General features: G+C 46.0%; 1 long non-coding RNA gene across 2 annotated transcripts; it reads left to right on the top strand.

The window, feature by feature from the left end:
* Nucleotides 1-1,412: 1,412 nt before the first annotated feature.
* On the top strand, nt 1,413-26,214 carry LOC132206850 (uncharacterized). 2 transcript variants are annotated; one of them, XR_009443205.1, is made up of 4 exons: nt 1,413-1,521; nt 2,015-2,096; nt 9,530-9,658; nt 25,745-26,214. It is a non-coding gene; the product is annotated as an uncharacterized LOC132206850 (long non-coding RNA). The 2 variants fall into 2 exon arrangements; XR_009443204.1 differs by lacking the exon at nt 1,413-1,521 and adding an exon at nt 1,661-1,732.
* The last annotated feature ends 1,165 nt before the right edge of the window (nt 26,215-27,379 follow it).

Below are 27,379 nucleotides of genomic sequence, written 5' to 3'. Positions count from 1 at the left end.
TTAGACAGCACCTTCCAAACCCACAACTACTTCCATCTTGAAAGACAACAGCAGCAGGTTCACGGGAACAGCATGATCTGCAAGATCTTCTGCAAGCCACTCACCATCCTGACTTGGAAATATATTGGCCATTCAGCCTGTGTCAATCCGTGAAAATCCTGCAATTCCCTTACTACCGGCAATGTGGGTCGACCGACAGAGCAGAGATTCAATGGTTCAGGAAGGCAGTTCACTACCACCTTCTGACGCGCATTTCAGGAGGGCCAATCAATGCTCAGACCAGTCAGTGATGCCCACACCCGGCATTTTTTTTTCTTTGAAAAGTCTGCATCATTCTTGCCCAGTAACAAAGACTGTCCAAATTCTCTTAAAACATCCAGTTGTGAAACAAAGCATAGACTGGCTCATCATTTTGAAGAGCATCTATGTACTGCTTGCAAAAAAGACCTTGAAATTCCTGTTGCCTGACACTTTAATACACCACCTCGTTCCCAGTCCAACATCTCTGTCTTTCTGTAGAGTTCCATTGAAGCTCAACACAAGCTAGAAGAACAACACCTCATCTTCCACTTGGGGACCCTGCAGCCCTCCAGACTTAATATCGAGATGAATAATTTTTGTGCCCAAACTCTACCCCTCACAATGCCTTGTTACCACATACCCTGCCATTATCCACCACCTACTGTCAGTCACTAATAGTCCCCATTAACTACTATTTAACCTCCCAGCCTGATCGTCAACAACTCTGACCAAATGTTCTTCTCTCTGTTAGGCTCTATCCTATCATTTATTCCAAACCCCATCACACTCTCCTTTTGCTTCTGGATATAAACTGACGTTTCCCCGGCCACCATCAGTTTTGCGTAAAGGTCACGGGATCCAGAATGTTAATTTTGTTTCTTTTTCCTTTGAAGATGCTGCCACACACAAAACCCCTCCAGGCCATTTGGTCCAACAAGTCCCCATCGCCCCTCTGAAGAGCAGACCCAGACCTATTCCTCTACCCTTTATATCTCGTGCTTAACCCACCTAACCTAAACATCCCTGGGCACCACGGGCAATTTAGCACAGCCAACCCGCCTAGTTTGCACACCTTTGGACTGTGGGAGGAAACCGGAGCATTCAAAATTATAGTCTAACGTTTATTCTATATGAAAACAGGAAAGTAGTTTATATGAGCAGATCAAAACATTAGCATATAGTTCACATTTATGCACCTAATTTGCAGCAAACTTCATAGAATCATCATACAATCCCTAGAGTGTGGAAACAGACAATTCAGACCAACTAAAAGCCCACACCGACCCTCTGAACAGCATCCCACCAGACACATTGCACTGCCCTGTCCCTTTGTCACACACAACCCAGAGCAGCGCATGCGTGAGGCCCTCCCTCTGCGCTGTCATTGAGGGGCATTTGCTCAGTGAGTGGAAGAGGTTTGTTTGAAACAGACCGCAATGGAGAGACCAGCGCCCAGGGAAGCGAGGGAGCAGCAGGCTCCTTCCGGCAGCGTATCGAGATGTGAGTCTGGGACACAGAGGGGGGCTCCGAGAGCGGCATTGATTCGGGCTCAGTTCAGGGAGAACCGGGGGCTGTTGGTAAGAGGCCGAGCGGGGCAGGAACTGGCCCCGGAACTTGGAGAGAGAGCGGCCTGGGGGCGGGGAGAGAGAGGCCTTTCTCGGGCTGTGTGTGGGCCTGCTGAGGGAGACACAGCGGCAAGAAGCTGCTGGGGGTCAGTCTTGTGGTATTTTTTATCCTCTCAGCACTGATGGAAATTCATCGATTAGCTTCTGTTTCACGCTGTTTTTAGATATTGTGCCGTCAACAGTGGAAATATTGCCAGACTTTCTGTATAACAAGGTGTAGAACTGGATGAAGACAGCAGCCAAGCTGCTTGTCCTGCTATGTTCGTCCAGCTCTCCGCCTTGTTATCTCGGATTCTCCAGCATCCGCCGTTCCTACTATCTCACATTTTCAGGGTTTTACAGGAAGCGTGTATTCTCTCTTCCTCCAGGCAAATACTGGAAGGACCTGGATGTTATCATATTTCCTCGGTAGAAAGCCATGTGTGACTAGCTGCTTCTAACAATCAGCAGGTATGTAGCCCATTGACATTGACACCGGTTTTGAAGATTGATAGACTGAACGGTCATCTGGAACAGACACTCGGGAACAGCATTAAATCTGCACTGACTAAGGGCATTTTCAAACTTCAAATCAAGACAAACAAATAGATCATGCTGTAACATAGTGGCAACAGCCATACCTCAGTTCAGTGCAGAAATGGGAAGAAACTGCTCACTGAGAGGACAAGAGTTACTAACTTGGATGAAACACGTTTTTATGAAGCTTATCAGTAAATGAGAAGGACAGAATTAATTCTTTGTGGAATAATTCTAACCCTCTGACTCACACACACACACTCTCACTGTCCAAAGGTGCATGTTGCAATATGGAACAACCAAACGTTCTGTATACGCTGCAAATCACAGAAAATGGTACATTCAAAGTGATCTCCCCAAACAACCTCAAGTTATCGAAGTCTGCAGCACAGAAAAAGGCCCTTTGGGTCTGCGCCAATGAAAAACAGCTAACAACACTAAACCCAATCAGTCAGCATTCTATTTCTATGAATGTATCGAGGCTGCAGAGGAACTGCTGTCCTCACCCTTATGGCAACATTATTCTCCATTTCTTCACCTTACAGGATTTAACATTGCTTTTAATTTTTCCTTCAGTCCAACAAGAAACATTGTACATCTCCTTTCATTTTGTTTTCAAATTTCTACAAAGGGTTTGAAGTTACTCTCGACCTTCCCTAGTACACTCATGTTAGTTTCCATGTTCTTTTCTGTTGGATGCCAGTCACATGAGCAAAATTTGGAATGCACGTTCAGACCAGGGACTGACCAATCTAGAATAAACGCACAATCAGAGACTGACAAAGTGAGAAATGCCTTCACTTTTAGGCCCTGACACTGAGTGGATTAGATGAAGACTCATTCATGTTGAGCAGTAGAGATTAGAAAAATCAAACACACTCCTGCAACTTCTGAAAGTGATGTGTTCATTTTAAAAAGATACTCATGCACTGTGAAATACAACGACAAATAATGAGAAGCAGATTAACAGATAATACCAGAGACTGAATAAAGTACTGATGAAAACTCACTTCATCCATGCTGACATTCTGGTCAAGAGACTGAGAAAGAGTGGACATGTTTCTGCAAGAGTCAATGTATGAAAAAGCTGTTTTACAGTACATGAATCACACCTTATGAGGAGTATCAGATGATGACATGACATGAGCTAGAAACACAAGGAGACATACAGAAACAGTCAGTGTGACATAAATCAGTAACAGTCTTTAAAGATATATTGACGAGGAGCATGCAAGAAAACTCGCTCACAGCCAGCCATTGAATGACGAAAGGAAGACAATGAAATTTATCCTTACACAGATTTCCAGATATGGACAAATGTAAACTGATGCACAAACTCACCAATCACAACAGAGAGGAGATTTGGTGTTCGATGTTTATTTGTTACATTGTCTAGTTATGATTGACAAAGTCCACTGTGCACTCAAATTAAAAGAAAAAAACTGAGATTGAATGCAACGAAATTAAGCCTCACTGGTAAGGACAAATGTCAGTGCAAAATTAATCCCTCAATCATACAGGGTCAGTGAATATCTGCAGAGTTTATGCTGCATTCAGATACAAAACCACAAATGAACAGGAAAGGAGAATGAAATCCATATACAGTACCTGAGACTGTTGCAGACATCGCAAAGCTGGCATTCCAGCTATTCAAAGGCTGATAACTACAGAATTAATGTCAAGTTGGCACTACCAGATAGACACGAGGAGTGAGTGGAAGAAGCTCACGTTCTCACCAACTACTGGAAACTAGTATGCAGAATAGAATGTCCCAGTGCAAGCACAATGGGCAGAATGGTCTACTTCTGCACTGCACCTCATCCTGATTCTGATCCTGGTGATGAAGGAAATGACATTCTGTTGTTTAGAGTATTAGTATAAATATATAATGTAGAAATAGACAGATAGGTGCAGAACATAACTCTCTTTAATGAAAGAGCACTAAAAATGTCCAACAGAAAATGAATCTAAATATCTCATTGATACTACAGAACCCAGAAAAAAGATCCCGTACTGACACACAGAACCAGCATTCGGGACGTCCGGTATAGAAAACCCACACTCAGCACGCAAACTAGAAAACGTGTTACTGATTCAGAGTGGTTCTCAGAGGAAAGCAGCCCCACTTCTATGACCCTTCCTAGATCCTGCCAACTGACAGTAAATGCAGAAGTCACAAAATGCAGAAGAGATTAATAGCCTGTCTGGACACCCTAATAGCTATATCAGAATGTATCTCTCAGTCAAAGAGAATATTACTGATTTCCAGAGAATCAAGGCACATTGATACACAACAGTAAAAACTGACAGGTACAGATTGATATCTACGACGACTCGTTGACATTCCAGAAACAGACAAAAGAAAGCTGATGTTAAAACTCACATTCACATGGCAGGAACTGATGGGTACAGTTTTATCATGACATTCGTATTCAAACAGCAGAAACTGACAGGCAAGGACTGATCATTTTTCTTGCCCATTTACACAGCATAAACTGACTAGGAGAGAATGAGAAATTCATTTCCCATTCAAAACCCAGAAACTGACAGGTACAGGTTGATAATTGATAACTACTAACTGACAGGGAGTGGTGGAGACATATGCTCACACATTTATGTTGCAAATACTGACATGAAGAATATTATTATTAGATACAAATTCACAGAGTAATAACTGACAGGTACACATTGAGCAAAGAACCTACCTCTGACGTCTCCCCGATATCTACCTCCTTTCACTTTAAAACCATGACCCCTCGTCAAAGCTAACTCCACTCCTCTATCTCTACCTCTGTTCATTTTGTATACCTCTGTGCTGTACCATATCTGTGATTCTGATTTCGGTGAGAAACGAGCAGTTGTATTGGTAGGCTCATTCAGAAGGTCAGGAGGAATGGGATACAGGGGAACTTAGCTGCTTGGATATAGAATTAGCTGGCCAACAGAAGACAGCGAGTAGTAGTAGAAGGAAAATATTCTGCCTGGAAGTCAGTGGTGAGTGGGGTTCCACAGGGCTCTGCCCTTAGGCCTCTACTGCTCGTAATTTTTATTAATGACTTGGATGAGGGGATTGAAGGAAGGGTCAGCAAGTTTGCAGACGATACAAAGGTCGGAGGTGTCGTTGACAGTATAGAGGGCTGCTGTAGGCTGCAGCGGGACATTGACAGGATGCAGAGATGGGCTGAGAGGTGGCAGATGGAGTTCAACCTGGATAAATGCGAGGTAATGCATTTTGGAAGGTCGAATTTGAAAGCTGAGTACAGGACCAAGGATAGGATTCTTGGCAGTGTGGAGGAACAGAGGGATCTTGGTGTGCAGATACATAGATCCCTTAAAATGGCCACCCAAGTGGACAGGGTTGTTAAGAAAGCATATGGTGTTTTGGCTTTCATTAACAGGGGGATTGAGTTTAAGAGTCGTGAGATCTTGTTGCAGCTCTATAAAACTTTGGTTAGACCGCACTTGGAATACTGCGTCCAGTTCTGGTCGCCGTATTATAGGAAAGATGTGGATGCTTTGGAGAGGGTTCAGAGGAGGTTTACCAGGATGCTTCCTGGACTGGAGGGCTTATCTTATAAAGAGAGGTTGACTGAGCTCGGTCTCTTTTCATTGGAGAAAAGGAGGAGGAGAGGGGACCTAATTGAGGTATACAAGATAGTGAGAGGCATAGATAGAGTTGATAGCCAGAGACTATTTCCCAGGGCAGAAATGGCTAGCATGAGGGGTCATAGTTTTAAGCTGGTTGGTGGAAAGTATAGAGGTGATGTCAGAGGCGGGTTCTTTACACAGAGAGTTGTGAGAGCATGGAATGCGTTGCCAGCAGCAGTTGTGGAAGCAAGGTCATTTGGGGTCATTTAAGAGACTGCTGGACATGCATATGGTCACAGAAATTTGAGGGTGCATCCATGAGGATGAATGGTCGGCACACCATTGTGGGCTGAAGGGCCTGTTCTGTGCTGTACTGTTCTATGTTCTATGTTCTATATTAGTGATGCCACAGATCTCACATTCTCTAACCATATCAGAAATGTGTGACCATTCATCAGAATGGTTCTCAGAATAAAGCAGTTCCCCTCCTGTTATCACCCCATGTCCTCAACTTCTCCATCCCCTCAACTACCACATGGACTGACACTCAACTCATAAATCACGCAATGCAGAAGAGATTAAGATGCAGCCTCAACATCCTAACAATAACTGTCACAGTGTGAATCATGCAGTTACAGAGAATAGTACTGGCTTTCAGAGAACTAAGCCATTTTGATAAACGAGGAGAAACTGACATGTACAGATCAATAACTAAACCCATTTGTGCATATCGAAGAAGCACACAAACCGATGATGATGACACATTTACTACAATGTAAATATGTGTTTATAGTTATCAGTCTCTTTTGGTTTCTGCTAATTTCAGTCAGGCATTCACACTGCAGTAACTATCAGGGAGAGATTAAAAACTACATTCTCACTGACAAAGCTAAAACTGACAGTCATAATGATAACTACATTCCCAGTTTCACAGAGCATAAAGTGATAAGGACAGTCTGATAACTAGACTCTCCTATTCACAGAGCAGAAATTCACAGACACATATTGGTAACAGCACTCACGTTCACCAAGCAGGAACTGAGAGGTATATTTTGATAAGAACATTTACAAATTGCAAGACAGAAACAGAGAGGCATACATTGGTAACTATACTCATGCTTACGCAGCAGAAACTGACAGAGACAGGGTAACCTCTGTTAATTCACAGTGCAGAAACTAACAAGAACAGACTGGTAAATATACTCACCCATTGACTTTGGTGAAACTGGCAGGTATGTATTGATAACTGTATTGATTATATATAAATGATTTGGAGTTGGGTGTTGAGGATAAAATCTCTAAATGTGCAGTTGATACTAAGCCAGGGAGAAGAGTGAATTGTGAGGATGACACTGAGTGACTTCACAGGTACATTGACAAGTTGGCCAAATGGGCAGAGACCTGGCAGATATATTTCAATGCAGAAAAAATATGAGCTTGTGCATTTTGCTCATAAAAACACAGAGAGACAATACAAGCTTAAGGGTACAGCTTTGAGGGGAGTATTGAGCAGAGAGATCTTGGGGTTCATGTGCATTATTCTCTGAAGGTGGCCAGGCAAGTTGAAACAGTTGTGAAGCAGTTTCAAAGGATCTTTGAGTTTAAAAATAGAGACATTGAGTCTCAAAACAAGGAAGTAATGCTACATCTCTACAAGTCATTGCTAAGACCACATTGCTCAGACTGTGTTTGTTCTCAGTTCTGGGCACCTTACTTAAGGAAGAAGCCTCTGGGGAGGGTCCAAAGGAGATTACGAGAATGACAGCAGGAATGAAAGATTTTACTTACATGGAAAGATTAATGAAATCAGGCTCATTCCCCTTGGAGCAGAGAAGATTAAAAGGAAACTTTATGGACGTGTTCACAATTATGAAGAATTTTGAGAGAGTGAAGTTCAATACTCTGTTTCCACTATGTCAGTAACCAAGGGTCACAATTTCAAGATTGTCACCAAGACAGCTAGGAGTGAGATGAGGAGAAACATCTTTACTCGGAACGTTGTTCGGATTTGGAATGTGCTGCCTGGGAGAGTGGTGGAGGTGGATTCCATATGAGGTATGAAAAGAGAGCTGGATGTATGTTTGAAAATGATGAACTTAGAGGCTAATTTAGATAGAGCTGGAGAACAATCCTGCCTAGAATTATTTCCAGCTCACCACAATTAAAAAAAAATAAATGCAGAGTAGATTCAATTCATTGGCTTATCTGCCCTGACCCACTGACCAGGAGATCAAATGGATACTCAAGCTGGGAATGGACAGCACAAAATCTCAAATCCCTGCCATCAAGGGTCAGATCATGCTACAGCAGGAGAAATTGGCTCTCTCAGAGTTATGTGTGAGACAGTTATTCAGATGGTTTCTCAAGGCAAGTTCATCTTTGGAATTGATGTCTGGCTGAGAGAATGGCAACAAAGCTTAGCCATTTGTCAGCTGCAGAAACCTGACGCAGGTCTGGTTGATCAGCCTGAAAATAGGGCAATACAGAAACGTAGTAAATGAGGAGCAGGAGCAAAATTGTTGGCCTCGTGGACAGTGAAGGTGATTATCTCAGAGTACAACAGGAACTTGATCAACTGGGCCAATGGGCTGAGGACTAGCGGGTGGAGTTTAATTTAGACAAATATGGAGGTGTTGCATCTTTGGTGAGCCAAACCAGTGCAGGGGCTAGGGCCCTGGGGAGTGTTGTCAAACAGAGGGATCGAGGGGTCCAGACACATAGTTCCATTAAGTGGAGTCACGGGTGGATAGCAAGTTTGGAACACTTGTCTTTTTTCAGTTCTAACACTGAGTGTAGCAGTTGGGATGTTATTATGTGGCTGTACAAGACATTTCGCCCCGAAGAACTCCATGCAACTACTTGAACAGCATTCACTGCTCTGGCCCTGACCACTTTGTGTGGCAGAGAATCCCGCTGGGTGAAGACATTTGTCCCCATCTCAGTCCTTCCCGTCTCCTTTAGCCTGTGACTGCCTGATTCTGGACTCACGCACCCTCGCCCCCTACTCTGGCCATCAGCAACATCTGTGTTTACCACTGTTTAGTCCTGTTAAAATTTTATAGATTTCTATGAGATGACCCCACATTCTTCCAAACCCCAGTGAATATAATGCTAATCGATCCAGCCTCTCCTTATCCATCAGTCCTGCCATCCCAGGAATCAGTCTGGGAAACCTCGGCTGCATTCCCTCCATAGCCACGGCATCCTTCCTCAGAGATGGAGACCCCAAACTGCACATACAATACTGCAGGACGTGGTCTCTCCCTGTACAATTGCAGCAAGACAGCCCTGCTCCTGGACTCGAACCCTCTCGCTATGAAGGCCACCGTCCTGTTGCCTTCTTCACCGTCTGCTGCTGCTGCAATGCTCACTGTCAGTGACTGGTGTACGAGGTACTCCCAGGTCTAATTGCGCCCCCGCATCCCTATCTGTCACCTTTTGGATAACAATTTGTTTTCCTGGTTTTGCTCCCAAAGCAGATAACCTCTCGCTGATCAACATTAAACTGGATGAACCATTTCTGTGTCAAGTCTACAAGCTGGATATTCAGAGGAGGTGGGTGGTGAGCGCACAGGCACAGAGGGGGCAGACAGTGAGCGTGGGGGACAGAGGGGCTGGGTGGTGAGAATAACACTTTATCTGGAAGACAGTGAGAGTGTACAGGATGAGCTGTGAACATCTGGGGTTATTACACAGACCAATTCCTCTGAGAAACGCACACCATTGGAACAAGCCGAAAACTGACGATGATGAATGTTATTTCTCTGTACTCTGAACAGGGCGTGGCCAGCTCTGCCAAGGTGGCAATGGATGCCAATCTCAGAATGTCCGCCGACAGATTGCCTTCATGCCGAGCAAGTGAATGAGGTGTCCGCAAAGTGATAAGAGTAAAGTGCAGAGTGGACCAGGTAAGAACGGCAGATTTCGCTCCGAAAAGGACCATCAAAGACAGGAATGGAAAGAGGCCATTCAGCCCCTCGAGCCTGCATTCTGTTGGACTGTGGCTGATCCACCATTCCTCGTGTCCACTTTCCTGCCCTTTCCTTTGATTCCCTGGCTGATCAAGAATCTATCAATCCCAGCCTTACATCTGCCTCCCCCCAATGCAACAAATACACATGTTCGCTGTGGCAAGAAGTTCCAAAGATTCCTAGCTCCCTTAGAGAAGAAATGCCTTCTCATGTTAGTCTTCACAAGTGAACCAGATGGTTCTTTGTTCCTGACAATGTTCATCATTAAAATCTCAACTCCAGATCTGCTTTGTTTAAAGTTGAATTCAAAATCCATCACCTGCCACAGCAAGGTTCAAATTCAAGTCCTCAGAGTACCCCTTGGACATCTGACAAAATTACCTCCCCATTAGTTTAGAAATTGAAAGTGAATCTCATCAAAGTGCAGTGCTCAGATCAGAATAACTTGACCCACACTGCTGAGCTAAACATTGACAGTAGTGGATTCCCCACAGTGTAGAAGTAGGCCATTGGCCCATCAAGTCTCTACTAAACTACAAGGAAAATCCCACCCAGACCTGCGCTGCTACCCTGTCCCGTAACCATGCATTTCCCATGATTAATCTCCCTAATCTACACACCCCTGGACACTATGAGCAATTTAGCATGACCAATCCACCGAACCTGCACACGTTTAGACCAATGGGAGAAGCCTGGAGCACCTGGCGGAAACACACAGACAATATGAGGCAGCAGTGCTAACCACTGAGCCACCAATGTTTTTGCCATGTAGGGCTTGATTGTCTGGTCGTGCTGAAAGCGCGGGGTTCAGTTCCTGCACTGGTAGAGATTGCTGTGAATGATCGTTCCCCTTTGCCTTAGATGTGGTGACCAACAGGTTAAACAGCAAAACAGTTGTTGCTGTCTCTCTCTCACTCTCTCTCTCTCTCTCTCTCTCTCTCTCTCTCTCTCTCTCTCTCTCTCTCTTTCTCTGCAATGAGACAACAGTGACTCGACATTAACCACCTGCTAAAACGTAACTTTGCTGATTAAAAATTATCTGCCAGCTTTTTCACTGCAAAATAACTTGAGTGTTTCCCACCTGATGCAATATCACAGTGACGTGTAAATGAAGGACACTTTAATGACAGAATGTATCTAAAAGCACTGGGAGAGGGTGTAGAGGCAGACTTACCAGGATGTTGCCTTAGATGCTGGAGAGTGTCAGTGATGGAGAGAGATTGGAGAGATCAGGGTTGTTATCTTTAGAGCAGAGGAGATTGAGAGGCTGGACATGATAGGGATGTATCAAATGATGAGGGACCATAGATTGTGTAAGCAGGAAGAAACTTTTCCTCCTTGATGGAGGGACCAATGAGGGAAAACACTTCCATCCAGAGGCTAATAGAATGTGAGGCTGGATGAACACAGCAGGCCCAGCAGCATCTCAGGAGCACTCAAGCTGACGTTTCGGGCCTAGACCCTTCATCAGAGAGGGGGATGGGGTGAGGGTTCTGGAATAAATAGGGAGAGAGGGGGAGGCAAACCGAAGATGGAGAGAAAAGAAGATAGGTGGAGAGGAGAGTATAGGTGGGGAGGTAGGGAGGGGATAGGTCAGTCCAGGGAAGACGGACAGGTCAAGGAGGTGGGATGAGGTTAGTAGGTAGGAGATGGAGGTGCGGCTTGGGGTGGGAGGAAGGGATGGGTGAGAGCAAGAACAGGTTAGGGAGGCAGAAACAAGTTGGACTGGTTTTGGGATGCAGTGGGTGGAGGGGAAGAGCTGGGCTGGTTGTGTGGTGCAGTGGGGGTAGGGGACGAACTGGGCTGGTTTGGGGATGCGGTGGGAGAAGGGGAGATTTTGAAGCTGGTGAAGTCCACATTGATACCATTGGGCTGCAGGGTTCCCAAGCGGAATATGAGTTGCTGTTCCTGCAACCTTTGGGTGGCATCATTGTGGCACTGCAGGAGGCCCATGATGGACATGTCATCTAAAGAATGGGAGGGGAAGTGGAAATGGTTTGCGACTGGGAGGTGCAGTTGTTTATTGCGAACAGAGCAGAGGTGTTCTCCAAAGTGGACCCCAAGCCTCCGCTTGGTTTCCCCAATGTAGAGGAGGCCACACCGGGTACCGGTGGATGCAGTATACCACATTAGCTGATGTGCAGGTGAACCTCTGCTTAATGTGGAAAGTCATCTTGGGGCCTGGGATAGGGGTGAGGGAGGAGGTGTGGGGGCAAGTGTAGCATTTCCTGTGGTTGCAGGGGAAGGTGCCGGGTGTGGTGGGGTTGGAGGGCAGTGTGGAGCGAACAAGGGAGTCATGGAGAGAGTGGTCTCTCCGGAAAGCAGACAGGGGTGGGGATGGAAAAATGTCTTGGGTGGTGGGGTCGGATTGTAGATGGCAGAAGTGTCGGAGGATGATGCGTTGTATCCGGAGGTTGGTGGGGTGGTGTGTGAGAACGAGGGGGATCCTCTTTGGGCGGTTGTGGCGGGGGCGGGGTGTGAGGGATGTGCTGCGGGAAATGCAGGAGACGCGGTCAAGGGCGTTCTCGAACACTGTGGGGGGAAAGTTGTGGTCCTTGAAGATCTTGGACATCTGGGATGTGTGGGCGTGGAATGCCTCATCGTGGGAGCAGATGCAGCGGAGGTGGAGGAATTGGGAATAGGGGATGGAATTGTTGCATTGCTGCAGGAGGGTGGGTGGGAGGAGGTGTATTCTAGGCAGCTGTGGGAGTCGGTGGGCTTGAAATGGACATCAGTTACAAACTGGTTGCCTGAGATGGAGACTGAGAGATCCAGGAATGTGAGGGATGCACTGGAGATGGCCCAGGTGAACTGAAGGTTGGGGTGGAAGGTGTTGGTGAAGTGGATGAACTGTTCGAGCTCCTCTGGGGAGCAAGAGGCGGCGCCGATACAGTCATCAATGTAACGGAGGAAGAGGTTGGGTTTGGGGCCTGTGCAGGTGCGGAAGAGTGACTGTTCCACGTAACCTACAAAGAGGCAGGCATAGCTGGGTCCCATGCGGGTGCCCATGGCCACCCCCTTAGTCTGTAGGAAGTGGGAGGAATCAAAAGAGAAGTTGTTGAGGGTGAGGACGAGTTCAGCTAGGCGGATGAGGGTGTCGGTGGAGGGGGACTGGTCGGGCCTGCGGGACAGGAAGAAGCAGAGGGCCTTAAGGCCATCTGCATGCGGAATGCAACACAACCCTCACACCCCGCCCCCGCCACAACCGCCCAAAGAGGATCCCCCTCGTTCTCACACACCACCCCACCAACCTCCGGATACAACGCATCACCCTCCGACACTTCTGTCATCTACAATCCGACCCCACCACCCAAGACATTTTTCCATCCCCACCCCTGTCTGCTTTCTGGAGAGACCACTCTCTCCGTGACTCCCTTGTTCGCTCCACACTGCCCTCCAACCCCACCACACCTGGCACCTTCCCCTGCAACCGCAGAAAATGCTACACTTACCCCCACACCTCATCCCTCACCCCTATCCCAGGCCCCAAGATGACTTTCCACATTAAGCAGAGGTTCACCTGCACATCTGCCAATGTGGTATACTGCATCCACCGGTACCCGGTGTGTCTTCCTCTACATTGGTGGAAACCAAGCGAAGGCTTGGGGACCGCTTTGCAGAACACCTCCGCTCGGTTCGCAATAAACAACTGCACCTCCCAGTTGTGAACCATTTCCACTACCCCTCCCATTCCTCAGACGACATGTCCATCATGGGCCTCCTGCAGTGCCACAGTGATGTCACCCGAAGGTTGCCTAAACAGCAACTCATATTCCGCTTGGGAACCCTGCAGCCCAATGGTATCAATGTGGACTTTACCAGCTTCCCCCACCGCATCCCAAAACCAGCCCAGTTCGTCCCCTCCCCCCACTGCACCACACAACCAGCCCAGCTCTTCCCCTCCACCCACTGCATCCCAAAACCAGTCCAACCTGTCTCTGCCTCCCTAACCTGTTCTTCCTTTCACCCATCCCTTCCTACCACCCCAAGCCGCACCTCCATCTCCTACCTACTAACCTCATCCCACCTCCTTGACCTGTCCGTCTTCCCTGGACTGACCTACCCCCTCCCTACCTCCCCACCTATACTCTCCTCTCCACCTACCTTTTCTCTCCATCTTCGGTCCGCCTCCCCATCTCTCCCTATTTATTCCAGAACCCTCACCCCATCCCCCTCTCTGATGAAGGGTCTAGGCCTGAAACGTCAGCTTGTGTGCTCCTGAGATGCTGCTGGGCCTCCTGTGTTCATCCAGCCTTACATTTTATTATCTTGGATTCTCCAGCATCTCCAGTTCCCATTATCACTCACACATTCATCCAGAGGCTGGTGGTGCCTCTGCAACTTGCTACTTGTGAAGATGGGAGAGGCAGAAACCCTCATCACATTGAAGAAGGATTTTGATGTGCACTTGGGATGCGTTGGCAATGGGCTGGGTGCTGGGGAAATGGAATTAGAGAATAATGAAGTGGTTGTTTTTGACTGGTACAGACTCAGTGGGCTATTTTTCTTTTTGTGCTGTAGACCTCTTCAACACTGTGACTAGCTCACTTTGAGATATTTGTTCTACATTCACGATACTATCTAGATATAAGGTGATTTTTTCCATTTCATTTTTGAGGTAAGGGGAAGGTCTTATGAAGAGAGATTGAGCAGTTTCACCTTATAATCTATGGAGTTTAGAAGAATGAGAGGGGATCTAATTGAGGGATATAAGATGGGAAGGAGAAGGAAAGAGAATGTTTGCTCATGTGGGTCAATCTGGAACAACAGGTCAACATTTCAAGAGAAGGTGGTGGGACAGATTGAAAACAGAGGTAAGGAGGAATGGCTGCTCTCCAAGGGAGAGAGGGATGTGAATCTGGGGGATTTGCTGTGCTGTGTGTACACACTGCTGTTCCCTTGTGTGTGAGGGATGTTGGCAACGGAACAAATTGGAGGAAGAGACAGATATATTTTTAATCAATGATGGGTGAAAGGGAGTGGGGGCAGGAAACTGGATCTGAGTCCAAGATGGGGTCAGCCGTGCCACAATGAATGGGGCCGCCGACTCCCAAGAGGCTGAATGGTCTCCTCCTGCTAGCCCTTAAGTTGTATTGGTCATTCAGTTACCTGAGCGCATTTTAGCATGGGTGCTACACAGTATGTGGACAGAACACTCTTATTCTGAGGTTCAAAAGTGTGTGATCCCCTCCAGGTCACTCAGTAAGAGTGAATCTATGAACCACATAATAGCAGAGCAGCATTGGGCCATTTGGCCCATCGAGACTGCTTCGTCATCAAATTATGGCTGATATGTATCTAAACCATACTCTCTTACCTTCTTCCCCTGGTAGTTGATCCCTTTACGAATCCCTTTTCCACAACCCTCTGTGGCAATGAGTTCCACAGATTCATCACCTTCTGGCTGAGGAAATTCCTGCTCATCTCAGTTCGAAAAGGTCATCCCTTCACTCTGAGGCTGTGCCCCTCATGTCCTCATCTCCATTCTGGCCTCTCAATATTCCCTAAGTTTCAATCAGATTATCCTCATCCTTTGAATCTCCTTTGAGTACAGACACACAGTTCTCAACCACTCCTCATCAGACAAGTCCTTCATCTCTGGGATCTTGTAAATCTCCTCTGGATCCCCCTCCAAGGCCAGCAATCCTTCCTGAGATACAGGGCCCAAGGCTGCACACGGTATTCCAAGTACGGTCTGACCAGAGCCTTATACAACCTCAGCACTACGTCTCTGCTGTTGTATTCTAGCCGTCTTGAAATGAATGCTGGTATTATGTTAACTGCCAAATGAACTTGCATGTTAAATTTAAGAGAGCCCTGAACTGGGACTCCATGTCTCTTTGTGCTTTAGATTTCCGAAACCTTCCCCATTTGGAAAACAGTCAATGCCTCCATTCCTACCCAAGCGCATAACCCCACACTTTCCCCCATTGTATTCCATTGCAATTTCTTTGCCCACTTTCCAAGCCTGCCCATGCCCTTCTGCAGCCTCTCTGCTTCCTCACCATTACCTGTCCCTCCACCGAACTTCCTGTCATCAAAGAAACAGCAAATGACAAAGCTCCCCATGAGAACGATGCTGGACCCAGAGCGAATGGCCCCAGTGACTAAGGCCAGAAGGGGCCACTCTCATATATTACGCTGTTGTATTGGGGTAGTAAACAGTGCCCAAACTTTAGGTGTCCCCTCAAAACAAGATGAACAATATCGCAGTTAGCCATCAGTGTCTGTTTCCCTCTTCCAATTCCCGTTACCCTGTTGTCAATTTAGTTGGCATTGATGGAATTTGACAATGCTTTTGGTGAATTGCAAACACTATCGTGATTAGTAAATTCAAATCACGTAAAAAGATTTGAGTAGCTTGGGCAGGTCTTTGTTCCAGGCTTTAAGCAAGAGGAAAGCAGTGATATTAAAAGTGGCTGGGTTTTCTGAGGGTCGAGATGAACCAGAGAAAATCTCCACTTTCACGGAGCCAGAAATGTCATAAAAATAGATAATGTATCCTTTACCAGTGATTCTTGGCTTTGGGATAGTGATGGCCGAGTACACCAAACCACCATCCAGCTTGCTATCATCTATAATCAGAAACAATAAGCAAAGGGAATTGAAGGGTTAGAGAACAGAATTTTAAAATGACAGCAAAGACCGCCTCCAGATTAAAGACGGAGAGATAATTAAGGTCAGAGAGCCAACCCGGCAGGAATATATATAGACATGAGTTAGGAAGCATGGACTGGGAGCAGTTGTTCCATGGTAAGGGAACTATAGACATGTGGAGACGGTTTAAGGAACAGTTGTTGGGAGTGATGAGTAAATATGTCCCTCTGAGACAGGCAAGAAGGGGTAAGATTAAGGAACCTTGGATGACGAGAGCGGTGGAGCTTCTAGTGAAAAGGAAGAAGGTAGCTTACATAAGGTGGAGGAAGCTGGGGTCAAGTTCAGCTAGAGAGGATTACATGCAGGCAAGGAAGGAGCTCAAAAATGGTCTGAGGAGAGCCAGGAGGGGGCACGAGAAAGGCTTGGCAGAAGGAATCCGGGAAAACACAAAGGCATTTTACACTTCCGTGAGGAATAAGAGAATGGTCAAAGAAAGAGTAGGGCCGATCAGGGATAGCATAGGGAACTTGTGTGTGGAGCCTGAGGAGGTAGGGGAAGCCCTAAATGAGTTTTTTGCTTCTGTCTTTACGAAAGAAACGAAGTTTGTAGTGAATGAAACCTTTGAAGAGCAGGTGTGCATGTTGGAATGGATAGAGATAGAGGAAGCTGATGTGCTGAAAATTTTGTCAAACATTAAGATTGACAAGTCGCCAGGCCCGGATCAGATTTGTCCTCGGCTGCTTTGGGAAGCGAGAAATGCAATTGCTTCGCCACTTGCGAAGATCTTTGCATCCTCGCTCTCCACTGGAGTCGTACCTGAGGACTGGAGAGAGGCAAATGTAATTCCTCTCTTCAAGAAAGGAAATAGGGAAATCCCCGGCAATTATACACCGGTAAGTCTCACGTCTGTCATCTGCAAGGTGTTAGAAAGGATTCTGAGGGATAAGATTTATGACCATCTGGAAGAGCATGGCTTGATCAAATACAGTCAGCACAGCTTTGTGAGGGGTAGGTCATGCCTTATAAACCTTATCGAGTTTTTTGAGGATGTGACTAGAAAAATTGATGAGGGTCGAGCTGTGGATGTGGTGTATATGGACTTCAGTAAGGCATTTGATAAGGTTCCCCATGGTAGGCTCATTCAGAAGGTCAGGAGGAATGGGATACAGGGGAACTTAGCTGCTTGGATACAGAATTGGCTGGCCAACAGAAGACAGCGAGTGGTAGTAGAAGGAAAATATTCTGCCTGGAAGTCAGTGGTGAGTGGAATTCCACAGGGCTCTGTCCTTGGGCCTCTACTGTTTGTAATTTTTATTAATGACTTGGATGAGGGGATTGAAGGATGGGTCAGCAAGTTTGCAGACGACACAAAGGTCGGAGGTGTCGTTGACAGTGTAGAGGGCTGTTGTAGGCTGCAGCGGGACATTGACAGGATGCAGAGATGGGCTGAGAGGTGGCAGATGGAGTTCAACCTGGATAAATGCGAGGTGATGCATTTTGGAAGGTCGAATTTGAAAGCTGAGTACAGGATTAAGGATAGGATTCTTGGCAGCGTGGAGGAACAGAGGGATCTTGGTGTGCAGATACAGAGATCCCTTAAAATGGCCACCCAAGTGGACAGGGTTGTTAAGAAAGCATATGGTGTTTTGGCTTTCATTAACAGGGGGATTGAGTTTAAGAGTCGTGAGATCTTGTTGCAGCTCTATAAAACTTTGGTTAGACCGCACTTGGAATACTGCGTCCAGTTCTGGTCGCCGTATTATAGGAAAGATGTGGATGCTTTGGAGAGGGTTCAGAGGAGGTTTACCAGGATGCTTCCTGGACTGGAGGGCTTATCTTATGAAGAGAGGTTGACTGAGCTCGGTCTCTTTTCATTGGAGAAAAGGAGGAGGAGAGGGGACCTAATTGAGGTATACAAGATAATGAGAGGCATAGATAGAGTTGATAGCCAGAGACTATTTCCCAGGGCAGAAATGGCTACTACGAGGGGTCATAGTTTTAAGCTGGTTGGTGGAAAGTATAGAGGGGATGTCAGAGGCAGGTTCTTTACGCAGAGAGTTGTGAGAGCATGGAATGCGTTGCCAGCAGCAGTTGTGGAAGCAAGGTCATTGGGGTCATTTAAGAGACTGCTGGACATGTATATGGTCACAGAAATTTGATGGTGCATACATGAGGATCAATGGTCGGCACAACATTGTGGGCTGAAGGGCCTGTTCTGTGCTGTACTGTTCTATGTTCTAATATAAACCGAAGCTGTTGGCAATGTGCAGACATTTCTCACAGCAGGTCACAGAGCAGGTGACTCAACAACGCTGAGTCTGAGAAATTGACAATGGAAATAACGAGATGTCCAATGAATTCCAGGGATATTTTGCGTCAACATTTGGTACAAAGTGTGCACCAACCATCCCAGAACAAGCTAACAATAGGGAAATGGAAGGTACAGGCCTGGGAAGTTAAAGTATTTTATTCAATCATCTGGCATGGGCATTTCCCACATTTATCACCCAGCCCGTCCACAATGGCCCCCTTGAGAAGGTGGTGGTGAGTTGCCTTATTGAACCTCTGCAGCCCACCTGCTGTTGGTAGCCTCTCAATGCCCTTCAGGAGGGAATTCCAGAATTTTGACCGAGTAACACTGAAGCAGTGGCTGATCTATTCCCAAATCAAGATGGTGAGTGGCTCAGAGGGGAACTTGCAGGGGCCAATGGTCCCCATATATCTGCTGCCCCTCTAGATGGATATGGTTATGGGTCTGGAAAGTGCTGTCTGCAGGGTCTTTGGTGAATTTCTGCAGTGCATCTTGCTGGAGGTACACACTGCTGCTACTGAGTGTCAGTGGTGGAGGGAGTGGTGGCTTGTGGATGTGGTGCCAATAAGCAGGGGCTGGCTCCTTTGTCCTTGGATGGTGTCAAGCTTCTCAAGTATTGTTGGAGCTGCACCCATCAGGCAATTGGGGAGTATTCCTTCACACTCCTCACTTGTGACTGAGATTCTTGGAATGGCTCAATCAGGGCAGCTTCTAACCATATCACCTCCAAAGGTATGAAATCGTGAAATATCAAGGTCTAGAGCTGGATGAACACAGCAGGCCAAGCAGCATCAGAGGAGCAGGAAAGCTGACATTTCAAGCTGAGACACATCTTCAGACCCTTTTTTTTCTTCAGAAGAGTTGAGGCCCGAAACATCAGCTTTCCTGCTCCTCTGATGCTGCTTGGCCTGCTGTGTTCATCCAGCTCCTACACCTTTATTTCAGATCCTCCAGCATCTGCGGTACCTTCTATTTCATAAAATATCAATACTGTGTTACCTTCCTTCGGGGGACACCAGCGTCTCCCCTACAATTTACAAGTTGAGCCATATCCATCTCAAGCAACCTCCCTCAGACAAATGGAAAGCCTTTGTTTTTACACAGTTTAATAATATTTCTCTGGCTTTGCTCCATTGCTCTCGAATATTGAGGTTTGTGAACAAAACAAATGTTTACCATCCTGTGTCCCTGTGTTCTTTACTGAACAGTACTCAGCTCTAGCACAGCTCATCAGTAAAGGGTCAATAGAAGAGACAGAGAGCTGTTATCAACAGCAAACAGTCAGTCAAGTGGCAAATAATATCTGTCCTTGATGAGTTTCCCCAAACATTTCTGTGATTCTTTTTAAATCTGATATTCATTGACTGAAGAAAGCTAATGGAATGCTGGCCTTTCTATCCAGAGGATTGGAGTACAAGGACACAGAGTTATGCTGCACTTGTACAACACCCTGGTTAGACCCCACTTGAAGCAGGTCTGGGCACCACACTTCAGGAAGAGTAGATTGGCCTTGGAGGGAGAACATTGTAGGTTTACAAGAATGATACCTGGACTTCAGGGGTTATGTCATATTTAGAAGGTTAGGGGGTGGCCTGATCAAAGATATTATCAGGAAAAGACTGTGTGGTGAAATAGAAACTATTTCCACTGGCTGGGGTTTCTGGACCTACGGACAGCGTAGCCTGAGAATTAGGGCCAGACTGTTCAGGAAAGATGTCAGGAAGCTCTTCCACACACAAAGGGTGGGAGAGGTTTGGAACTCGCTCCCACAAACAACAGCAGATGCTGGATCGGTTGTTAATTTTCAATCTGAGAGAGAGAGAATTCTTTTGTTCAGCTAATCTATTTAGGGAATAAACGCTAAAGGCAGGTATATGGCAGACCAGCCTCAAGGAAATGAATTACGTACTCCTGACTTGTTTTGTACGAATATTCAACATTCATAAATCAGGAAGAATCTGTAGTTACGAAGTGTCATTTTCATGCACTGGCGCAACGACAGATTGAAATACTTCCAGATGTTTTATTTTCATACTCTCCAGATCCTCACCGCCCTATGGGACAAACAGTCCTCAAATCCCCTTCTATGCCTCTTACTTTTCACCTTAAAATGTTGCCCCCTCTTCCTTTGTCATTGACCCCCCATCTGAGGGGAACAGCTGCTTCCTATCACCCCCCCCTGCCCCTGCCCATGTCCTTCGTAAGTGAGTCACTGAAACCGACCTTCAGTCCAACTTGTCCTTGCTGACCATGTTCCCAAACTAAACTAGTCACACCTGCCTGTGTTTGGCCTATATCCCTCCAAACCTTTCCAATTCATGTACTTTCCCAAATGTCTTTTAAATGCTGTCCTGTACCCACATCCACCACTTCCTCTGGAAGTCCATTACCTGCATGAACTGCTCTCTGTGTAAAACAAAAATTGTCCCTTATGATTTTTGTTAATCTTTGTCCTCTCACTTTTAGAAGAACCCGAGTTTTAAACTGCCCCAACCTGGAGAAAAGGCACCTGCCATTCTCCTTATCCATACCCTTGATATTTTATGAACCTGGATCAGGTCACCCTTCAACCTCCTGTGCTGTGGTGAAAATAGTCCCAGCCTATGCCACCTCTCTCTTTAACTCACCCCTTCCATTCCCACCAACATCCTGATACATCTTTTTCTGAACCCTCTCCAGATTAACAATGTCCGTAGTGGAACATGACAACCAGAACAGGACACAGTACTCCAGAAGAGGCCTGAACAACGTTGTGTACAACCACAACATGATGTCAGAACTCCTGTACACAATGTCTGAGCAATGATGGCAAGCGCGCTCAATGCATTCCCCACCACCCTGTCAACCTGTGACTCTGTCTGCAATGAATTATGTGCCTGAACCCATCAGTCTCTGTTCTACAAAACTACCCATTTTACACATCTCTGTCATTTCCGCCTTCCTCAACAACCTTCTCTGCCTGAAAGAAAACAACCCAAACTCTCTCCATCACATACAGAAAGAAGATTTGTTTCTGTCAGTCTTCCCAATTGGATAAATACCAGTGTGAACAATGACTAATACATGATATTGTAGTATTGGTAGTTCACAGATTCACACACTCACCATTCAGTCGACTTCGCCCAATCTCTGCATAATCGAAGTTTCTTGTGCATCTGCCTTCACTCACATCCTCAGCTCAATTTCCCATCACCTCGTTTGGAAGGAAGTATTTTCAGATTGTTTCCCAAGCAAGTCTCAATTCTCCTTGCGACAACAATTCACAATCTTCTCCCCCTTTGAGAGAAGCCGTTTGTTCTCACTTCTGCTTTTGATCTGCCGCACCACTTGCTCCTGAAGCAATGACTCTCTTGTTCTAGATTGCCTCACATGAAGAGACATCTCCTCTCCATCTATTTTTTCAATTCTCCCCTTGGGCATCTTCTATCCCTCAATTTAATCTCTTCTCATTCTTCTAAACTCCAGAGAAACTGCTCAATCTCTCTACTAAGGCAAACCAGTCATTTTTGGAAATAATCGAGTGAATCTCCTTTGAACTGCCTCCAATACAACTACAGCCGCCCTCATGTAAAGAAACCAAAATTGTACCCGTCTCTCCTCACAAAGCTCACATTTCATTTTGTCATCAATCCAGTGAAACTGCTGTGAACTCTCTCCAATGCAACTGCTTTCCTCCTCATGTCAGTGGACCAAAGGACTATACAGTGCTCCGGATGCAGAAATCCCAATGCCTTGTCCCTTTGAGAAGTCACACAACACCAGGTTAGAGTCGAATTAGTTTATTTAAAATCACAAGATTTTACCACACTGCCCCTTTGTCAGGTGAAGCGATGGAGAGGCACATAGACAGAATTTGTAGGAGTCTCAAATAATCAGTCACTTCAGGTGATGAATAGTTTCAGAGCATTCAGAGGATGTCAGCAGCTGAATAACAAGCAAAGGGATGAGCTAAAATCTGATAAAATGAGGCAGTGAGATAATTACGAGAACTTAAAAATATGATGGTGTTGCAAACAAATGAATGGGATAACATGACAGGTGCAAGATTCACATACCAAGGGTTTAACCAAAGTAATAAGTAAACTAAAACTGTATAAACTAATGGAGGTAGAGAGATCATACTAATTTATCAAGCTGGTGGTGTCAGAACAGGACAGCGAATAACGTTTTACAAATACAGACCGGCGGGTGGGGTCACACGTAGCCTGCCATGAGCCCAAGAACACGGTTGAGGCCGTCTTCATGGGTAGGGATCTTGGCTGGCAGTTTCTGCTGCGGTGATTCTGCTTTGTTGTGTATCTCGAAGGCCACCTTGGAAGATGCGTACCTGAAGATCGGGGCGGGGGGGCGGTGTGTGTTGCTGACTTAATATTAGAAGTAATACTGTCAACACTTTTGATCACCTGCAGAGACTTATTATTCGACTCTCCACTCAATACCTTTAAATGATATTTTCATCTCTATGCCACAAATCCTGTATCTGTGTGCTTCTCCTAAAGCTTGTGTTTCCAAATAAATCTGTTGGGCGCTAACCCGGTGTCATGTGACCTTTGACATTGTCCACTCCAGTCGAACACCAGCACCTCCACTTCATTGTGCGGTTGAAGCAACACTTCCCTACGTTTATACTCCATGCCTTTAGCAATAAATGACTTTCTTATTACTTGCCGGAGCAGCATGCTAGATTTCTGAGATTCATGCACAAGGACATTCAGATCCATCTGCACGAACAAATTATTAATTTTCTCTCCCGTTCAGATGGTAAGTTGCCTTTTTCAATTCTTCTAACTGCAATGGATAACCCCATCATTGATGTGACTGAGCCACACATTTCAGTGTCAGATGGAAGGTGTCCTCAATTTGATCTGTTTTGCTTTCAATTTGCAAATGAGTCGGACACAATAGTATATTTGCCACCATGTAAAATTGTTGGGTATGCACCCCACAGCAATTTTCACCCCATTTGGACTGTTTTTGAAAGCTGTTACAAGTCGCTAAACACCTCACTAAATTACCTCTGCTGCCGGGATCTGCTGGAAGAATCAGCTGGAAAAACTGAGAGAGAGAGAAAACATGGGAATGTTTTACTGTAAATATTTGGCTTCACCTGTTTGCAAATAAATTTGGTTTCCTTGACTGATGTGCAGGTAGCAATAATTCAAATTTTACCCTTTAGTTTACATCTGTGCTGACCAATCTTTCAAACACAACACATTACTTTGTCTGTCTTCCCTTGTGATTCCATCTGCTGCTCATTCAGCCTGCTCACACCCTCACAAAGTACATTCACTCGTGGCACATGGACATCACCGGCTGGGCCGAGCATTTATTTCCCCTGTCCCTACTTGACCCCTTGAGAAGGTCGAGGGAGCTGACTTCTTGAACCGCTGCGGTCTGTGTGCTGTGTGTAGATGCACGATGCCCTTAGGGAGGGAGTTCCAGGATTTACTGACCCAGAGACACTGAACAAATGACTGATGTATTTTAAAGCCAGGATGGGGAGAGGCTCAGAGCAGGATTTGTAGCAGGTAGTGTTCCTGTGCATCTGCTGCACTTGGCCTTGTAGATGATAATGGCCATGAGATGGAAGGTGCTGTCTCCGCATCTCGGGTGAAGCTCTCCAGTGCATCTTATTGATGGTACACACTGCTGCTGCTGAATGTCAGTGATGGCGGGATTGGAAGCGAGTGGATGTAGTGCCTGTGAGTATGTGTGGGTGAGTGTGTGAGAGAGAGAGAGATCTTGTCTGTGAGCAAGTGTGTGTCACTAAGAGTGTGCCTCTCTCACACATATACACACTGACTTTCAGTTATACTCCCACTTGCACACGTTCACTGTCTCCAACCACTTTCTGAAGCAGCCTGTTCACAGGCTTCCCACTCTCAAATACAAACGAGCAATGTTACTTTGAAACCCACATTGAGCTGTGACTGAAGAACGATCACCGATTATCTGCCGGAGTGTCTCACCCATCTTGTTTCCTGTTCTGGAGTTTGATGGGAAGCAATGCGAGAGAAAGGATCAGAAACAGTGGGACAATGAGTGCTGCCATCTCGGCGCCATGTGCTTGTGCTGGGTTCAGAGAGGGATTTTCTGTCAATAACATCAATCATTCACCAAATGCCAACACCAGTGTTCCCTGTTGCCCTGAACCCCACCCCCCCCTCCCAGCACACATCCATTTGGAGTGAAACTCTCATGTCTGTAAAATTCCCCTCAAAACCCTCAGCATCGCAGCGACATCATTGTTTCTGTGCATCCTGTCTCATTCACAAAATCCCTCCAATCCAACTCAGACTATTTGGTGCAAAATTCAAAAGATCATTCTGCACTAGTCTCCCTAAATTGTCGATTAGACATTGTTGTCCCTCATTTTTCCCACCACTATATATCAAGCTCTCAGTGGCAACTGGGTCATTCAGAGAGAAACATCAAAAATAGCTTCAGGAGTCGGCCAGTCAGCCTTCCAGCCTGCTGTGCCCATTCCATAGGATCTTTGCTGATCATCCAACTCAGTCCCCTGTCCCCCTGTATTCTCTCCCCTTAGCCCATAAAAAAATCTATACAACTCCCTCCTGCACAACATTTCATGTTCTGGCCCCAACCACTTTCTGAGGCAGCCTGTTCACAGGCTTCCCACTCTCTGGGTAAAGACGTTTCTCCTCATCTCAGTCCTGCCCCATTTCAATTAGACTATGACTTCCTGTTTGCAGACTCCCAGTTATTGAGAACAGCATTCCCGTCGGTCCTGTTAGGATTTCATAGGTTGCGATGAGATCTCCCCGCTTCACTGATCCAGCCCCCCTTCATCCATTAGTCCTACCATCCCAGGAATCAGGCTGGGAAACCCTCACTGCACACTTTCCATAGTGAGAGCATTCTTCCTCAGAGAAGGAGACCCCAAACTGCACATACAATACTGCATGGTGTGCTGTGTAATGGCAGCAAGATGACCGTGACATCCCTGTTCCTGATCTTTAATCCTCTCCCTTATCGATGAAGGATGTTTCTCACTCTCTCCACAGATACCGTGAGACCCAGTGAATTCTTTTCCAGCATTTTCTGTATTTATAACCAGTAACATTAACTCTGTTACTGTCTCTCTGCCTCCACAGATGCTGCCAGAGCAGATGAGTTTCTCCAGCCATTTTTCCAAGGGTTCAAGTCAAGTCTTCAACCAGATCCCAGTGAAGAATGAGCACAGATCAATGATGAAGAACAGGTTACCTGGAACCATGAGGTTGATGGAATTACTGGTCACATTAAATATCATTCCACCAGGACCCCTATTGATCACGACACACTAGTATCAACCTTGGAGATGGGCCTGGAAGGATTCAATTGCCAGCTCTCTCCTGTCCGAGCGAAAGTTGTAATTCTGGCTGGCATTGTTTAAGGCTTTCTGTTGGAAGTACCACTGAAAGTAGGGTCCTGTACCTTGGCTTAACACACGCTGTTGATCAAGATGACTCCCAACTGGAACCTCCATTTTATTGGCTCGGAGGATGAGGAAAACCCTGTCAACAGGAACTGGAACAAAACAAAGCCAAATAGGAAATAAAAGATCAGGTGCTGAATTTGTCTATTTTGTTTTTCAGATGTCATCTTCATTGACAGTATAATAATGGATGGAAAGGAGAAATAAATTGAACAAGATTTTACATTTCTGCCAAGGTGAACAGTCTCAGGCTGTTGTAAAATCTACACTTTGAAAGATTTGTGTGAACTATGGATAGCCAAATGGTATATCATCCAACTGCGCCCCCTTAACAGTCAGTGATGTTACCGTCACTATTTCTCTCCCCAATCCCCACACTATCAACATCCAGGGGGTTACCATCATGATAGAATCTCACCAGCACCCCCTTGATGTTCAATGGCGCTCCCATCACTGAATTCCCCCAGTATCAACATACTGGGGATTACCTTTGAGAGAGAATCTAAACTTTGCCCCTTGACATTTGATGGTATAACCATCACTGAGTCCCCTATTATTAATACCCTGGGGGGGTTACAATTTACCAGAAATTGCACTGGGCTCACCATATCAAAATAGTTACTACAAGACAGGTCAGAGGCTGGGAATTCTGGTGCAAATAACTCACCTCTGGACCCCCCAAAATTTGTTCGTCATCAACAAGGTGCAAAGCAAGAGTGTGATGGAATACTCCCCACTTGTCTGGATGAATGCAGCTCCAACAGCAATTGAGAAGCTCAGCACCATCCAGGGGCAAAGCAGCCCACTTGGTTGGCACCACATCCACTAACATCCACTTCCTTCACCACCAACAATGATCAGCTGCAGCGACCCTGTCTACAAGATGCAGTGCATAATGTCACCTTCCTAACACATGTCCACTTCAATCTGGGTGGACAAGGGCTGCAGGTATGTGGGAACACCAAGCCCCTGCAAGTCCCCCCCGAGCCGCTCACCATGCTCACTTGGAAATATATCAGCCATTTCTTCAGCGTCACTGGTCAAAATCTCTCTTACTGCCAACATTGCAGGTACATTACATTCTCATGGGCTGCATGCGGAAGACAGGGCACCATCAAGGGGAATTCATGATGAGCAATCTGTGATAGGCTTAGCCAATGATATTCAGGTCCCATCGACAAATTAGCTCCATGAGAAAAGGACAGCTTTGAGGCTCGGTGCAGTTCCTTGGTTGAGCCGATGGCTTGAATCAATTGAATGGGAAAGATGTCAAGCTCAGTGCTTTATCTAGCTGTTCCAGATCATTACCCTT

This window comes from Stegostoma tigrinum, chromosome 44 (genome assembly GCF_030684315.1).
Source record: "Stegostoma tigrinum isolate sSteTig4 chromosome 44, sSteTig4.hap1, whole genome shotgun sequence".
Lineage (NCBI taxonomy): Eukaryota > Metazoa > Chordata > Chondrichthyes > Orectolobiformes > Stegostomatidae > Stegostoma > Stegostoma tigrinum.
This window is presented reverse-complemented; position numbering and strand designations above follow the sequence as displayed.